Source organism: Myotis davidii, unplaced genomic scaffold, assembly GCF_000327345.1.
Source record: "Myotis davidii unplaced genomic scaffold, ASM32734v1 scaffold663, whole genome shotgun sequence".
In the NCBI taxonomy this organism is placed as follows: domain Eukaryota; kingdom Metazoa; phylum Chordata; class Mammalia; order Chiroptera; family Vespertilionidae; genus Myotis; species Myotis davidii.
Genome location: NW_006295816.1, coordinates 6,607,955 through 6,624,907, shown reverse-complemented (window position 1 = coordinate 6,624,907; position 16,953 = coordinate 6,607,955). Strand labels below are relative to the sequence as shown.

The 16,953-nt window shown below is 50.1% G+C and overlaps 1 protein-coding gene across 1 annotated transcript in view; it reads right to left on the bottom strand.

The window, feature by feature from the left end:
* Nucleotides 1–16,953, bottom strand: part of ULK4 (unc-51 like kinase 4) — a 284,250-nt gene that overhangs the window by 141,141 nt on the left and 126,156 nt on the right. The window lies entirely within an intron of this gene.

Below are 16,953 nucleotides of genomic sequence, written 5' to 3'. Positions count from 1 at the left end.
GACCCTAATTAAGTTAATGACAATGCACCTACCTATATAGTTTACGTTTAAAAAATTTGGCTCTCCAAAGAAATTTCAATCGTTGCACTGTTGATATTTGGCTCTGTTGATAATGAGTTTGCCGACCACTGCTCTAGGTGGAAGAGCCTCCAATAACCCGTGTCGCAGAGTGAGGATGTGCGGCAGAGCAGCCGGAGTCCTAGGGGGACACGGGGCTCCAAGTCTGACAGAAGTACCCACACCGCACCTGGCTCCGAAGCTGCCCGTCACATCGGGCACTGCCCTGCGGACAGCCACGGGAGTCCTGGAGGCTCACCTGCTAGGTCTTCGTTGATACAAGTCAAGGAGTTTGCCTTCCAAATACCGAAGCCTAGAGGTGTCTGACATTCTTTAGACACACGCGCTTAGAAGTGGACGCTAGTGTTTGCCTGTTTCGCTGACACCAGCTTACGAAGATTAATGTGGGGGCGACGGTCTGCCACTAATTTCATCTCATTATTCCTACAGTTATTTGGAAGGAGAGGGTGATTAATAAGCACCAACTTGACGCGACACGTTTTACTCATGACAAAGTAACTGATGTTACAAAGGAGACCTGCTTTTGTGATGAGAAGCTAATAAATCTTTCCTTTTTGTCCCATACAGTGAAACAACTCATCCCACTCCCTGTTCACAGACCAGTCTGTGAGCGCGTGCAGGTCAGCCTCGCTGGAGACAGAGCCACGCGCCTTCGATGCACAGCTTCCGTGGTGACAGGTGCCTCTGCTACACGGCTTTAGACAGTGTCTTTGGCTCGAGTGAAGCCCATGCTTCCGGTTCCCTCGTGCTCTCAGGGTGAGAGCCGGACGGACACAGGCATTTCCTTTTGTACAAAAGCCCCCTTTCCAGACCTGCGTCACCCTGAACACTGAGAACACAGGAGCGTACCCCAGCCAACTGGGTCCGAGGCTCCTGGCCTGGGGGTCCCGGAGCCCTGTAGACCGAAGGCCTCTGCCAGCCCCTCCCCAGGCTGCAGGAGGGCATGGGGTAAGGAACGCCCTGGTGAAAGCCGCCCCTCCCCTCCTTGCTGGGGCACTCAGGACCAAACACTTGGTGCGGAGAATAAAGGAAAGATCAATAAGCTTGTAGCCAGACCGGGAGGGGTGGTTCCTTTTCTGCTGCAGCCTTCGACGCACAACCCAGGAAGCAGGATGTAAGTGTCAGGCAACTGCAGGAAAGGAGAGAATGAGCATCTGACCCCTAGAGCCGCCACGGACAGCCCCGTCACTCGGACACTTAGAGTCAAGGCCGGCTGTTGCTGCCGAAGGACGCTGAGCTCGGGAGACAAGGCCACCCCGACATCCCACCTCGCCACGGCAGGCCGTCCCAACGCCCTGTCCGACCACGGGGAGAATATTTCACTCCTTCCCTCCGTAAGCCAGCGGCAAGCACAGCTGACCTCATTTGTGTGCCTGACGCCACGGTGCATGGACATTTAACAAACGGAGCCCTTGCGGGTCCTAATAAAACATAGCATTTGCCAGCAGAGATAATTAGAATTGAAGCAGCAAAAATCTAGTGTTTGGCAACTTAGATGAAACAACTTCATTAAAATGTGCAGCGGCCTCAGCAAATGAAAGGCAGGCGAGCACTGGACCTTGAAGAATCAACCTTCTCCAAACTAATTGCTTCCGAGCGGAGAACGGCTCCGAAACACCAAGGGCGCAGCAAGGAAACGCGGCCGGGGCGATCGGCCGCCCCCACGGGCTCAGGGCAGACCCAGCACTGCCCTCTAACACGGGGAGCTGGGGACGCACTGAAGACCGCAGCGATCCAGGACAGGCCGGCAGAGGTTGAACGGTCGAGGCAGGAAGTACCTGGGCCAGAATTCAAAGGACGAGCGCCCATCGTCAGGAGGTTAGAAACTGTGCAGAGAGTGAAACGCAGCAGCTTGCACAGTGCCGGGCGCACGGACTCGACACGCTCAGAAATACACACGCAGCTCCCCCTGTTCCACGCGTTTAGAGGGCGTTCCGGGGAAGGACGGTGTGCTGCTCTGAGGGACGGGCATCCACCGCACACACGCTCCCTGGGCACACGGTGCCGCGCCCGGGCACGGCGGGCGCCCTCCCTCTCCTTTCCCCGCGTCTCCCGTGGGGCTGGGTGCCAAGGGATCTGAGGCCACAGGAAAGTGCGGAGACTCAGACGACACGAACGTCCTGGAGGGGAAGGGCCACTTTCCGTGTCACTGACCCTCACGCAGCTGCCCCACAGGCAGCTCCAACTCACTGGGCTCCACACTGAGTCGTCGTCTCCTTTCCCCTCCTCTCTGTTTCCTGTTTCAGTGACCAGCCATCAGCCATCGCTCTCGGAGTGACCCGGGCACTGCCTGGCTCTCATCTCCGCATCCAACACCCACCAATTCCCTGGGCCCTCCTGAGCCCCTTGGGGATCTGTCCTCTAAGACCAGGCGATGTTGCCACCTTTGGATAAAGCCGCCACCATCTCCTCAGGGGACTCCACGTCCAGTGGCACCCCCTCAACGGCGGGCTCCTCGCTCAAAACGGCAGAGTCACCTCTATTCCCAGGCTCCGATCTGGGCCTGCAGGTCTGGGGAGCACATTCGCGCCTACGGTTGGCCCCAGGCGGCCATGCTCCCCACCGCCCAGTGTATGCCCAGGCCCGGTGGAGTCAAAGGCCTGGGGAGGGCAGGCCACAGTGCCACAAGCGGCAGGAGCAAGGGCACCTCCAAGGCTTCCGGTCCCCGAGAAACATCACATCGTGATTGTGGACATATTCTCACGACTTATTGAGCCAAATACCGACCCCTGAGGATGAGGGACAAGGAAGGAAATGAGCTGAATGACACTGAAAGGGACAGATTAATTCAGCATGAATCTGCTCATTTACCCCACAAACATGTACATGGGATTCCCTGGGAAGGCCGCTATCTGGGCGTCCAAGGTGGGGGTGTTTGAGGTGCGATGAAGTTGGGGCCAGGGTAACTGGCCCCGGACACTGGCTCTGCCAGTGGGAGGCAGCCACAGGGCTCCTGGGCCTGTCGCCAGGGCTCTGTGGGCGCAGCGGGCTCGGAGGCGAAGGGAGAACCGTGAGGCCCACTGATCTCCCACCTGCAGCCAAAAGTGCCAGCGCCCTCACCCCGAGAGCCCAGGGGAGCGGAATCAGTCCCTCCCCTCACTTGGGCCACCGCCATCTGAAGGCCTCCATTTTTCTGCTTAAACACAGAAGAGAATAAAACTCTATTTTTCCATTTGACTGACAGACAGGGCAGAGGCCCTTTGGCAGCAGCAAATACAAGTTGTTAGTGACCCGTTCCAGGTGGCACCGAGGGAGGGCCTGGGCCAACTGGCGCCATGTGCCCATCAGGGTGCTGAGCCAGCTAGAGGGCGGCAGCGCATGGCTGCCCCTCCGCAGGTGAGTGTGCCCTGGCTCTCCCAGCCCGTCTTCCCTCATTATTTAGGCTGCCGGCAGGAAGCTTCCTTCTTCTTGGCTCCAACAGGGCGCTGTGCCTCAGGGCAGGTGCCGTGGGCCGGAGCCAACACTGCGCTGCCCGGGGGAGAACCCTGGCAACGGAGCCCAGCAAAGCTGCCAGCACCAGTGTCCCTGGGGATGGATTGTGCCCTGTGCTGCGTCTGCCTGGAGGCTAGAAAGACAGTCTGCCCTGCACATGCTGCCCGAGCTACGTAGAGGCCTGAAGCAGGGGGACAGGAGAAAACACAGGAGTGCGTCCAGACACACTCCTGCCTGCTCCGTGCGTCCCTGCCCCTCTCCAGAAGTAAAACAACCATCGGCATCAACGGCATCATCATCATCATCATCATCTCACAAAAATAAAGCCTGGCAAACTAATATTTGCTCTCAGAAATCCAGGTCACCTCCCTGTGCCCGCCTCCGTCACCTCCCTGTGCCCGCCTCCATCACAGCACCTGCCACGTGCACTGTGGTTATTGGTTCTTCCATTCCTCACCGGAGGCCGAGCCCTTTGAGGGCAGAACTGGGGCTTTGAGCAGTGTCCCCAGTGCCTGGTCCACAGTGGCCTCCGGGAAATTAACAGAAGGACAATCCTGCTCACAGTCATCGGTGAACACAGCAGGGGAAGGGAGATACAGCTGCTTGGGTTCTCCTTCAGGAAGTTAGCTTGTCAGGAACAAGCAATTGCCTTCCATTGGGCCATCGATAAATATTTACTGAGCATTGAAATTTGCACATAATGGTGTGAAACAGAACCACACAAATGATTTTCCTCCAAATGTCGTTTTCCATGGGTACACATTTGTCTTTGAATAATGTTTGCAAGAGATGGTAAATTGAGGCCCTTTTACTTTAAGGCCAGAAAACCTCTCACGTGCTACATATTTGTCAAGGACCCGTGACACACTCGCATGGAAAATATGCACTTGGGAAGTCCCGAACGAGGTTCACACGTCTCAATGGGACCCTCGGTTAAAGGTAATTGCTCACAAACACAAACACCCCTTCCCGAGGAGGGAAATACTGCACGCGGTGGAAGGGAACGGGAAGATCAATACGCGCAATTATCACATGACGTGTTCAATGGCAGCGCTCTCACTGCCGGCCCGGCGGCCGCTTTGCAGAGGGAGTTTATGGTCTCGTGGTTCCTGCTGCAAAGAGGTTCTAGAAAATCCTGCAGGAGAGGGATTTTAGTGGGAAGTGGCGCGAAGTCCTTCCAACCAGGGTTTTAAAGCAACAACGGACAGCACAGGAAGGGCAGGGAGGAGAGGAGACCTCAGGCCGCTGGAAGCACATGTCTAAAGCCAGGATGAGGACAGGAAGCCTTTCTGCCGCGTGACCGAGAGGGGCCGAGTGCCGGCCGGCTGCACCCCAGCAACAGCTGCCTCGCCCGGTGCGGGCTTTCCTCCAAATGTCGTTGGGCTGGGAGTCGCCCGGGGCGGGCTGGGAGTCGCCCAGGTGGGGGCTGGAAGCCTGCAGCAGCAGCAGCAGCCCCTCTGGACATAGATGTGGAAACGGATGCCCAGGGGGGCGGGATCTGCCTGGAGACTCCAGCTAAGATTCTTCCCTGCTCTGCCATCCTTTCATGTTAAACCCAATGGCTACATCTTTCCAAATCATGTCAAGCAGTTCTAAACGTTATGACTACACTGAGACACCACAGTTCTGCACAAACTTAAATACTTATTTGTGGATCCTGGCTATGAAGTTGTGATACAGGGAAAAGCATCCTTGGTCGGGCTTTTCCTCAGCCCCTAACAGAACCCTACAGGCCAGAACCCAGCTGTAACCAGGAAGCCCGACTACAGCACATAAATGTGGGAGTGACGGGGGGAGGGAAGTCTGTAAATTACCGTCCTCTCCAGCAAGGGTTTCACAAGAGGAAACAGAACGGACTCTGATGAAGTGAATGGGTTGTAGCGAAATTCCCACATGAAAAATAAAAACTCACAAGAGGTTTTAGTGGGAAATTGCATAAATGTTAAAGTACATACACAACCACAGACATAATGAAAACCTTTACATGGAATATGTGAACAACTTGTTACTACTCATGGGAGGAGTCCGCCCCACGGATAACCTTCTGTGTTACAAGGGGAAACAGTCCATCCACTATTTTCAAGAAGGTCAACGATGAATAATCTCTCTGCACACAAGTGAATGTCATTCCTTCAACACTCGGCATCGAAGGCCAGCTCGCCAGGCCCACTTAGGTCTGATGAAGAGCCCCAAACCTGTGCCACAATACCTGCCCTCGGGGAGCTTCCGCCCAGGGGATGGGCGGGGCGGACGTGGGAAGAGCTGAGGGCAGTGCAGGGTGCTGGTCAAGGCCCGTAGTGCTCTTAGACTCAGGGAGCGAGGCCTCGAGTGAGACCTGGTGGAGCTGGGAAGGTCAGGAAGGACGCCAGGCAGGAGCAGGGAATGGGGCTGGCAGGGAGCAGCAGCAGGCGTGGAGAGGCCTGGAACCCGAGGAAGAGCACAGGCCCTGGGACCCAGGACCTGGAAGTTGAGAGGAAGTGAGCATCACCGTGGCCAGCACGCTGAGGCCGGTTACTCTGAACACCTGCCTGAGATTTTTCCGATCCACACACAGTCTTGGTTAGCAATCAATGCCTCGGATATTCATTTATCTTAGATTCAGTGGAGTTAAACACAAACTGGAAATATGCGGTCATTACAAATCCGGATATCAGGTGTACCATCCCTGCCGCCCTCGTGGACAGGGCCACGGGCCTCACTCCCTGCAGCTTCTCTCAGCTCCGCGCTCGCCTCTGACCAGCCTTCATCACCTGACCCCGACACCGTGCTCTCTGCCTCTGCACACAAGTGAATGTGTGGGCCTCTGGCGTGGACTTCAGACGGAACTAAACTAACGGAACTCGACTTCTCCCCCCAGTTACACCAAACAGCCCACAGTACCCTTTAGGGGTTTTAAGATATAGATTCTTACCTATCCCTACCTATAAAGTTCTACGATGGGTAAAAAGACTAATGCTGGTTCTGTTTTGTTTTGTTTTTTATATGTTTTTATTAATTTCAGAGAGGAAGGGAGAGATGCAAACATCAATGAGAGAAAATCATCCATCAGCTGCCTCCTGCACGCCCCCTACTGGGGATCAAGCCCACAACCCAGGCATGTGCCATTGAGCCACACCGGCCAGGCTGATGGCTTTTATGTACAAATATGACTTAGCTGTTGATATGCTTGAAGACAAAGGAACAACCAGAGAGATTTTTTAAACCCACAGTATCTGTGCACCTCAGGGACCTTCATCAGGAAGCCTCCATTTGTTTTCAATTTCAGAATCAAATTTCTTTTGTATGAAAGCTCTCAGGTAATGATACTGATGGTTTTCAAGAGATGGGGTTAGAGAGAGAATACGTGAGACTCTGCATGTGACACACGGATATCAAATGGCAAAAAATGAAAGGACAGCACATTATTAGCTGTTTTTGTATTTTAACGGGACTCGCAGGCTTCTATGTGCTACCACCAACGCCTCTGAGTGGCGGTGTGGCCAGAAGCCTAAATGAGGTCTCAGAAAAGCTAATGGAGCTTTAATGATGGAAATAGTAAGAAAATTAAGTGTAATCATGTTCCATTACGCATACTCTTCGCTCCCATTTTCACTAAATTATTTTATTAGGACTTTGCCTCTGTCTATTGAAACAACCTTTTATGGCAATTTGATCTGCAAGCATAAATAAGTCTCATTTATTTCCCTCTATGAAGCCCTATGGGATTAATAAGAAGAGATGGAGCATCTAAAGTTTTACCCATTCTGCACTCAGGGAGCAACCACTCAGAGAGATGAATGCTTTGTTTTCTATTTATATATGTGAGGAAAGCGTTATGGAGTGAGCTGAGTCTCACTGGACACCAGCGTAGCTCCTGCTAGAAACATTGAGAGAGGAAGGGGGAGGGGGAGAAAGAGAGAGAACCATTGATCAGTTGCCTCCCACATGTGCCCCAACTGGGGGTGGAACCCACAACCAGGTATGTGCCCTGACCAGGAATCGAACCCATGACCTTTTGGTGAACCGGGTGACGCTGTAACCGAGTCCCCCGCCGGGGCTGGCGAGGCCGCCCTGCACCAGGCAGCTCCTCCATGGCAGCTTCTCTCACTCCTCCTCTCACCTCTGAGCAGCCACAGTGAGTCCAGCAACTTCGGAAACAATTTTAACCGGAAGCATGAGAAGGGCACCACAACCATTCCCGCTCCACGTGCTGGTGGGTCCCGCACTACTGGTCACGTAACCTCCTCAGGCCTCAGGCCTCCTGCTGGCCGTCCTCCTCCCTCTTAGACGGACCTTTCTCATGTTCGCGCTGACCTGTTAGCACTGACCAGGGCTGCTGGGCTGTTTGCGCCCAGCGGGGCCCCTCCCGTGCAGCCATGCCGGTGTGAGCCCGGAGCGAGCACCGTGGGGAATTCTGATCCATCCGGCAGGGGGCGCACAAGCAGCGGGTGTGCAAACGGAGGCGGGGAGCACTGGAGCAGGGGGCACAGCAGAGGAAGGCTGAAAGGCTGCTCACTGGGCCTCCACAGGGAAGGACGCACCCGTCAGAATGCACAGGTGGGTTTAAATGCTCCTTCCAAGCATGCTCGCTTCTACAAAGTGTCAGGAAGAAAAGGCTCTGACGCTTAACTGCAATCACAACTCACTAATTAAATGAGTCTCTGGGCCAGATCCCGGCGGAGGCTACGAAGAGGTAAACGCTCACATTCAGAAAGAATGAATGATACCTACGGGAGGAGGAGGGCGAACATTCTACAACGACCAGACATAAATCCACACCCACTTCCCACTATAAACTTGTATTAAGATCTAAAGAGAAAGAGACAGAAATACTATAAAGGATAAACTTACAAAATTTTAAACTAGAAATAATAAATTTTAATAAATCTGTATTAATATATTGGCACCCAATAACACAGCAACAACTCTCATAAACCAGGAGAAGAGAGAGAAATACACAGAAACACCCTAATAACAGGGTACTGTGGTCCCCTCCCTCAATCTAAGATAGATTAAAGGAAAAATTACTAAGGACATTTATAAAACATGCTCCATAAGATATGCCTTATAGATACAAGTCAAACTCTGAACTCCAGAGAGACTAAGAGAATAATTTTTAATTGTACACAGAGAATTCTTGAAAATTCACCGCAGTATACAACAAAGAAAACATCAATAAATTCCCCCCAAATAAAACCAAAAACTAATTAAAATACCAAACAAGCTCTTCGTTTTCTTTTCCAATTACAGTTGATGGTCGATATTACTTTAGATTAGTTTTAGGTGTACAGCATAGAGGTCAGCTCTTGGCCACTTTGGCTAGAGGCCTATTTAGAGGTACCATTACATCGAGATAATTACCTCCATGACAGTAGGTAGACTGGGGTCCATTAAAGATGCATAATGTAGACCCTCCACCAATCACCAAAAAGAAAACACTCAACTGAGCCAAAAGACAACTGGAAAAGACAGAAATAAGAAGACTAGAAGGCCCCAGAGAAAACTAGTAGTAAGATGGTCGATTTAACTACATTAATAATTACATTTCATGAAAATGCTCTCAACACCTTACATAGAAGACTAATCTTGTCCGGCTGGAAAAGGCAAGCTCCAGATGCATCTGTCTTCGAGAAAACAGCTTGAAATATAAAGGTGACGAGAGTTCAAAGGTAAGAGATGGAAACATGAGCCTCACCAACACAAATCACAGACAGCCGTGGGCGATACTGGCATCAGGCATGACGCCTTCTCCCCGAAAGAAAATGAGCGAGCTCCATCAGGGAAGCCAGGGTCCACAGAGAAAGAAAAAAGGGATCCACGCCTTACTACTCGCGTGTATAAAATTCTAGAAAATGCAAACTAATCCACAGGGGCCGAAAGCAAGCGCACAGCTGCCTGGGACTGGCATGGGGGTAGAGAGGGGTGCATGACAGACAGACACAAGGATAACCTGAGGTGGGGCGGGTGGAGTGGCGATGGGTTTGTTCATTATCCTGACTGAATGTGCGTATGTGAAAGCTCATCAAGTTATACCTAATAAATATGTGCACCTTACTGTGCATCGATACAGGTAACGGGCCACATACGGAGGTGCAGGGAAGGCATGATAAATACCGTCTTTCGAGTCCCCGTAATGACCGCGCACTGTTGGAACGACTCAGGGATGGGGGGAGGGAGTGTTGGGAAGAGAACAGCTGGCTCTGTACTCACTCCTGGCGACAAAGTTATTCTGGAGCAAAGATTTAGAATTTAATCATGAAATCCTAAGGGCACCGAATAAAAGATAGATTAATATTTAATAACCTTGCTGGGGAGAAGTCCTTTCCTAAGCATAGTGGAAAACACAGAAGCTATCAGCAAGAAAGTTGATAAATGTGCCTCTGATATGAAAAAGCAAACAGCTCAAAATACAAGCCATGAACAGTCTGAAAGGCCAGCGAGTGTGGCGAAGCTGCTGCTGTCTGATATCCGGCTGTGGGAGAGTTCACATTAGCACTCGGGAGAGTAATACTAAAACACAAAAGATGCATGCACGTTGGTGTAACAGTTCACCTTTCAAACATTTATCCTATCGAAACTTGCACAAATGTGTAGGCATCCTATTCAGAGTTGCTCACCTTAGCAGAAAATTGGGGTAGTGGGGACTTAAAATGTCCATCGATGGGGGCTAAATAAATTCTGCTAACTCAATAAAATACTGTATGGCCATTAAATAGAATAAATAATACATATGCATATATACACACACTCCCTCCCAGGGGCACTATGAAGTATGATAGGTACAAAGTAGAATAGTGTGGTCCCATTTTTTTGGGGGGGGGAGAAAGATGTGAAAAATAATGAGAATATGTGTACAGCTGTAAGCTGGGTGTTATGAAAGCCTTCACATTCTCAGACATTTCTGTACCGTCTGAACCCTTCACAAGTATGTATTGTTCTTGTTAGCAGAAAAAAACAAACCTAAAAATCCTGTGCAATCACTTGCCCTGCTGGCTTCTCACGCCGTCTTTCTCCAATTTGGTGCCTCTAGTAAATCCAAAATCCAATTTCACTCGGCAGAGCTATTCACAAAGCTCTCCTTTCCTCAGACATCTGTAAGCGGCTCCAGCGCGTCCGATTTCCCGGCTCCTGAAAAGCCCCCGCTGCTCGGGGGAAGCACAGACAGTCTGCTCCTGGCTCATCCGAGACAACGAACACAAAGAGCATCCAAGGCAAACGCCGCCGACGCCGGCTGCTTTATGCGATCGAAACTGGCAACTTCTTGCTGACATTCCCACTTCCTTAAAAAGTGGGTGTTCTCCGCGGTTTGTTCCTGAGTAAACTTTAGGGGCGCCTACATCACTGAAGCAGTCAGAAAAGTAACACTCAGAGGTTGCACACTGAGGATGAGCAATCACTGCTCCCACCCTGGGCTCTCCAGTCCTCCTGTGTCCTACCCAGAGTCCTTCTGCCTGTTCCATCTATTAAAGGGCTCCCAACGCACAGGGTTTTGTGAGACTGAGCGACCCCTGATACCCACAGTGGGCATGTTGGTTTTTAACACAAGCCTGAACCTAAAGGGGGCCGACGACTGGGTGCCCCACAGAGTCCCAAGTCAGAAACTAAATAAACTCAGAGTGGTGTCACCAGCCAAGGTCAAGATCAGGGGAGCTGCCACCAAACTGCCTTTGGAGCTGTCACACTGGAGCACAATGGCCCTTCCCACCATTTCTCCTTCCAACCCCCATCCAGGGAACGCCTTCCAGGAAGGAGGGGTCTAAATGTAACCACCATGCCTCGCCTCCCTCTAGCTCACTAACAAACTCATAGAAACTGAAAGGCAAGAAGTGGGAGGGCGATGTGCTGGGGTGAACACACAGCATGGTTCCCGCCCTAAGGGAGACTCAGGTGTAACTGAGGATGCGGGAGGGGAAGTCACCTACTGCAGCACTAGCCAACAGCAACATAATGCACACCCTGTATCGTTAATGTTCTGAAAGCTGCAGTGAAAAAGTGAAAACAAGCAGATGAAATTGACGCTGGTAAAACTGCATTTAGCCCATGTATCCAAACTATGATCATTTTAACACACAGTCAATATAAGAAAACTAGAGGCCCTATGCACGAAATTTGTGCGAGAGTAGGCTTTCGCAGTCCCGGCTGCCTTGGCCCTCACAGCCCCAGCTTCATCCGGAAGGTCGTCCGGAAGGTCATCCAGACAGTTGTACTGCTGTTCACAGTCATTTGGTTCATTTGAATAATATGCTTTTATTACTATAGATTAAGCAGCTACTTTACACTCCTTTTGTTCTTGGAAACCCAACACACGTTTGACACAGAGAGCATCTCGGCTTGGACTAGCCATGTTTCAAGTGCTCGTTTTGCTCTACGTGGCTCCTGGCTCACATGCTGAGATGCCGGTCTGCGGGAGAATCGAATCAACAGTGCAGGCAAGGCGTGGGGTGCAGGCCAGGCTCACACAGCACCCAAGAGTCACAGCCCTTTGAACAGAAACACTGCCTTTTCTTTTAGAAACTTCTTACTTCTTCTAAACTTCATGCAGTGGTTTGGTTCCTCTTGCATCTCCCTCACGCCACCTTTCTGGAGCCTGTCTCTCTCTTCACCTGTCTGTAGCTCACACAGGGGCCTGCAGCTCACTAGCTGAGCCCTAACGTTACCCTTCCTTCTTCACGAGTCTCATCCTACAATCAAGAACAAAAACCAAGGAGAAGAAAAGCTTACACTCCTGGGAAGGACATTACTTACTGCCCTGTCGCTTATCTACGTCTTTACTTTTTAACCTGGCCGTCTCCTTATCGAGAAGAAGGAATACTGCTTCCCCGAAGCAAAGCCCAGGGCCCAGAGCAGAACCAGAAACAAGAATGGTGACGATAAAACTCAGGATTCCACGTGGGAGAAGCCACATGGAGCACACGCCCACTATGTGCCCTGTGACTGGCCAACGGTATCCTACGCTCTGTTTCAGCACTTTTTTTTTTTTTTAGTGGGTACAATATGTGGTTTTTCTCTTAATAAAGTCCATCTTCTTTCAAGCTAGTTGGGCTGATTACGCTTTAGCCCAGGTTTACAAATATATTTATTTTACATAGCTTCAACCCACTTCTTCAGCTAACCAGGAATTAGTCATGTTAATAACATGGCATTAAAATCATTTGTTCAGATGTTATATTGGGCAACTTCATTCAATCCAGTATCAATAGATTACACCCTATGACACAAACTACCAAGAATAGATCCATGCAAATCCCAAGAAAACACCTCAAAGCACACATTTAAATGGCAGCATGTATAAGGTCATCCTATATAATAAAAGCCTAATATGCTAAGTGTCGGGTCATCCAGTAGGCCGTTCAACCAAAGTGTAATATGCTAATGACATGCTAAAGCTGCTCAACCGCTCACTAATACGTGCACTGACCACCAGGCGGCAGACAGCTGACCAGCTGACCAGTCACTATGATGTGCACTGACCACCAGGGGGCAGACGCTCTGACTGGTAGGTTAGCTTGCCCCTGGGGTCCAGCCCTTCAGGACTGGAGCCCTCCCACAGTCCCTCCCCACCTGGCCAACCTCCCACATCCCTCCCCAGCCTCCACTGTGCACTGGTGGGGTCCCTCACCTGGCCTGTGCCCTCTTGCAATCCAGGAACCTTCGGGGGATGTCAGAGAGTCAGTTTCGACACGATCCCGCAGGCCAGGCCAAGGGACCCCACTGGTGCACGAATTCGTGCACTGGGCCTCTAGTCTTTGTATAATTGGTTACAGGGTTCTGTTCTGCAATCTACAGAAGCCCTGAACAGGTGCACCTGAAGGTGGAAGAATGATATTTGTCTCCTGCAGCCAGTAAGTACTCCTTGCACAACTTTGAAAGTATCTTCCTAAGTCAAGCATTTTAAAATTTTAACCAAAGCTTGTCTTCCAGTTTAGAAACTCATGCCCCTGTGTGTTGCAGAATCTTATTAAGGGCCTATTGGACGCAAACGTGCAGATTCATAAACTCATAAGGAACTTGCCATTTTAACACACCCTACGCACCAATCCACATGAGATGCATTGCAATGAGAATGGAGCAAAGTAATTTTAAAGCCTAGACAGGTTAAAAACAATCCTCCAATGTAACATGACTGCCGATGTGCACCGCGCTGGTGTCTCCATGACTAAACCCTCAGGCTCCACGGGCCCGTAAAGAGACTCTTTCCTGAAGACACAGTTGACTTGGAAGATTTACTGCCGCTTACTTCAACAGCTATCTTCGAGAACTGTTAAAACAATATAATTGTCAAACTAGTGTATTGCAAATCTCATTTTTATTGTTAACATTTGCCACTGAAATTGCTCTTTAATTGTTTGTTTTGGAACAGGCACATAAAACATCATGACAGCGATACTTTGGCACATATTGGAAAATCTGCCATGAATAAAGATTTTTTCCCCAATGAAATACAGTTTGCCTCTATTACTTGGCATTAAAATGATTTACTGAAATAGGCCAAAACATAAACCGCTGAAATAAAATGAAGAGAGATTACAGTTGCAGCAAAATGCAAAGGCCGATCTATTCAGACGCATAATTGAGACACGTTTAAATGCAACTTTGACTCCTTAGAAAGTGGCCAAAAGGGAAAAAGGATGCCTTCCATCCTGCTCACCCATCAACTGGACACTCCAAAACCAAACCCTCGGGCACTTGTGAGGACTCACTTCCTCAGGAACCACGTGTATTAGGCAGATCCACATACATGGCCGTGGTGTGGACCCTGAAGACTGTAGGAATCCATTCAGCTAATCCACTGTGTGCCGCCTGAGCGTCCACTCCCCGCCCAACACGGCTGCTGTGTTGCCACAAAAACCCGGTGTTCTCCCCCAGGTGGCCCTGCCAGGAAAGCAGCACAGCACTGCTGTGACAGCCCCTTTTTGTAGATCAGCTGCCTGGCTTTCAGGGCTTGGCCCGCCCAGAGCGGGGCACAGCGCAGGATAGAAAGCGCTCCACCCTGAGTGTGGTGTTAGCGCTCCCGGGCCCTGGGATCGGACCTCGGAGACCAGCTCTGCCTTTTAGGCTTCCTTCCTCTCGGCCCTTTTGGCTGATCTCAAAAGCCTCATTGAAGCAGACCTGCAGGGATCTCCCAGAGTTCAGCTGTCAACCTGTTTCAAGTTTCCAGTGTAACCCAGGACCCCAAGCCTGATTTTCTCCCGGCCTCACCGCGGTGGCCAAGCGGCCTCCTCCTCACTGCTCATAGCTCCTGCAGCACTGCGGCTCTGAGACTTGTTTGAAGTAGAGGACACTGAGTTTAGAGATCATTAGCTATTTGCATGGAACCACCCAGCATAAAGCCCTGCCGGACCTGGACCCAAATGGCCCCTTATCCTCTCTATGCTTCCCCGTCATCTCCGGCCCAGACACACCAAGCTGGACGCCCCCCCTCCACATGATACCCCTCAAGGCCCCCTTCAAAGGTTACTTCTTCTGTGACACTCCTCTCCTCCCACTGAGCAGTGGGTCCCTCCCTCCCCTGGGACCCACTGTGCCCCCCCACCTCCATTAAGTCCCATGCTGCTCCTGACCAATTATGTGCCCACGCCTGGCTTTCTCCCTGCCCCACACGCCCAGGGGGCCAGATATTAGGCACCCAGACCAGAGGGTGCACTGTGTTTCCTGAGTTGGCAGTTACAATTGTAGATTACTTTCATCTTTTTAAAAAGATAATAAAGACTACTTTCAGTGGGTTGTGTATGTAACCAGTGCAATCCATACTGGGAGCGCTTGCTTTTCGCGCACAACCCCAGGAATCTTTTCTTAAAGTTTGTCCGGGGTTATCCTGTGCCCATGGGACATGAGATTCAGAATTCTGCTCTCTTCATCTTCGCTTTCCTCCAGGCCTGCAGGAGAGACACACACGCTGCCTGCAATCCCGGCCCATCAGAGGAGAAAGGCTTGCTTTCTCAATGAAAATCACACTGGGGAGGAGGCACTGCTGGTAAGAGCACAGCATGTGTGGAACTCCAGAAAAGAAGAAAGAAGCTATAAAAGCCTGTAATTGGGCTCCAAGTACATCAAATAGAAGCTGGAAAACAGTTAGGAGCTAAGAGTGAAGAAGAAAAAAATCCAGAGGTCACAGTGGACCACCAGCTGAATGATTCAAATGCTGTTTTGCTTTTTGAGTGGGTGGCTAGAAGACACAAGCAGTAGACAAGCATGCAGGGCCCTGCACGATCTTTTCATTGTGTCTCCTCCTGATCGAATCATTGCTGAAAGCTGCTACCTATATCCAAACCCCACATATGCTCTTGAACTTAGAAACCAAACCTAACTAAAGAATATCCTGTGTCTTCTTGAAACTAGGAATCCAACAGTTGTAAGATGCACCATTATTTTATCAAACAGTAGGAAAAATGCTGCCAATTAAACTATGACATGCTTTTTTATTACCTCAAATTTTTATTTTATTTTTATGGAAAGAGCTATTTCAGATTTATTCAGACATACAACCTTATAGCATATCTTTCTTGGGCACATAAAAAGAAAAATAAAGGTAAAATAAATTGGTTAAGGCAATGACAACCAGGTCACCTGGCTGAGAGCAATTGTAAGAAGCCACTGATTTGGAAAGTACATCCCATTTTCAGAAATGCTAAAATCTGGAAAAAAAATTGCACACACCATAGAATCAATAAAATACTATTTTATGCCTAGTTCAGTGACAACATTTAGAAAGGACATGGTAATCGTTTACAGAATAACTGCTACAAAGATATTTCATTGATTAGAAAATGTATTGATATAGAGGGGGAAAGTTGATATTTTTCTACAACTCACGAAGGACAAAAGTAGAATAGGGGTTTAATAATGTTCTTCAAGGACATCTATGTCCTGTCCCCAAAAGCAGTCGTTTCCAAATGTGTTTTGTTGTTTTTTTTTAATATATTTTATTGATTTTTTTACAGAGAGGAAGGGAGAGAGATAGAGAGCCAGAAACATCGATGAGAGAGGAACATCGATCAGCTGCCTCCTGCACATCTCCCACTGGGGATGTGCCCGCAACCCAGGTACATGCCCCTGACCGGAATCGAACCTGGGACCCTTCAGTCCGCAAGCTGACGCTCTATCCACTGAGCCAAACCGGTTTCGGCGTGTTTTTTTTTTCTTTACTTTTTTAGCAGCAGGACCTCTTTATAATACACTGTCCTAGGAGAAGCCTAAGAGAGCTGCGCCAGCTGGAGGAAGAGCATCACCCTGCACATGCCTGTGAGGTCACGGGGCTCAGGACCAGCTGAGATCCTGGCCTGGAGAGTAGAGGTCACTGTCTACCCACCCCCTCTAATGCCACAACACAAGAACGAGGGTTTAAATCATGCATCACGCCCTAACCGGGTTTAAATCATGCATCACGCCCTAACCGGTTTGGCTCAGTGGATAGAGCATCAGCCTGCGGACTGAAGGGTCCCAGGTTTGATTCCGGTCAAGGGC